The sequence below is a fragment of the Asterias rubens genome, chromosome 13 (genome assembly GCF_902459465.1).
Source record: "Asterias rubens chromosome 13, eAstRub1.3, whole genome shotgun sequence".
Lineage (NCBI taxonomy): Eukaryota > Metazoa > Echinodermata > Asteroidea > Forcipulatida > Asteriidae > Asterias > Asterias rubens.
The window spans coordinates 14,549,002-14,550,542 of record NC_047074.1 but is presented as its reverse complement, the minus strand read 5'-3'; positions in this window follow the sequence as shown (position 1 = coordinate 14,550,542).

Below are 1,541 nucleotides of genomic sequence, written 5' to 3'. Positions count from 1 at the left end.
CGTTTTTGTTCTTTTATCTAGTTAATCTGTACATCTTTGTGCAGGTGTTGCTATTTTTAAATATTTTATCTGCAATTTGTAACTAATGTTTTCTTATCTTGCATTGCCACTTAGCTTTGAGCAGCGAGTCACTTATAAATATAAAAAAAATTACAAAAAAAAAGGAGATTGGGTTATCAATTTAGTTTGACATTTTATTAATGAATGACATCACATAATACAAAATCATTTCTAATATCCGCAATGATTCAAATTTTGAAAAGAATCAAGAACACTCTCCCTGTCATGGTCTTTCCAACTTTGACGCATCATCAACGTATCGCACAAAGGACGAATCTCACACCTGTGATCTGGCAGTCTAGCTTGGCAACCAACATCATTAGGTTGTGACAACACCTGGTGTATGATCGCCAACAACCATCGCCAACAAACAGAGTCTCCAATAGCGTTCGAAACTCAAGTTTCGCTATTAAACGTCCTCATAGAGGAAACTGTAGCGATTGTCTCACGTGACAGTTCATTACTCAGAAAAACTCGCTTTGTGGTTGGAATTTTAGTGGCTTTATTTTGCTTCTAAACATCTGTGTTTGATTCAAAGAGCAAGGTACAGGTTTTGTAGCCACTCTTAAAATAAATGGCAATGAAATCAGCTTGTGTTAGAAGCCTATCAGCAGCTTCGATAAAGTATATAGCATTTTGAGAAACATTTCAAATCGAAGTAATGTGGTTAGCTACTAGATATAATGTTTTTATGCCCCAAACTTTGTATCTGAAAAGCGTTATACTAAAGTAACGCTTCTCGAAGTGTGTATATTTTTAAGAAATGATTCTTTCTGGACGGATATTTTCGCTCAGAATATCTGTCGATAAGCTCAAAAACTCAACCACCTTTTCAAATGTAGTTTTGAGTATTTACGTTCTGTAGGTTTACGACAATCGAAAGGTTCAAAAACCTAAAGATATAGCTTGCCTTTAAATTACAATGCTTTTTCTAAGCTAGGCAAGTGATATCAGCACAGATGCTTCCGATAAAACCCAGGAGGCCGTATGTGACTAATTTAATGCAGTATTGGTCGTATTAATTTAAGCAAACATTGTTGGCATTTACAATTTCTACGAAGCCGTTTCACAATCATTTATTTCTTTCTTCCATTGAGTCTTCTTTCCTTGAAACTATACGACTAAGCTTATTCGCTAGAAGACGTTCACTGTATTAGCGTATTAAAATGTTATCACGCGTCGGCCGCGAAATAACATACAACGACCATCAACATTTCAACAAAATCTGTATAAGCCATGCTTTAAAATGAGTAAAATACCGCCTACATAACAAGCAGCTGGTCAAAAAACTGAGGCTGGTCATTTGCATAACCACGCCTCCTTCACGAGCACGTGGGCAGCTTTTATCCAATCACTTTACTTCTAAAGGTTTGACTGTGAATCTATGAGTGATGATACTTCGTGTAACACACTGACCAATGTCCTTTTATGTCGGGGCAAGTACGTGGATCACGTGACAATCTTAAGATACGCTGCTGACA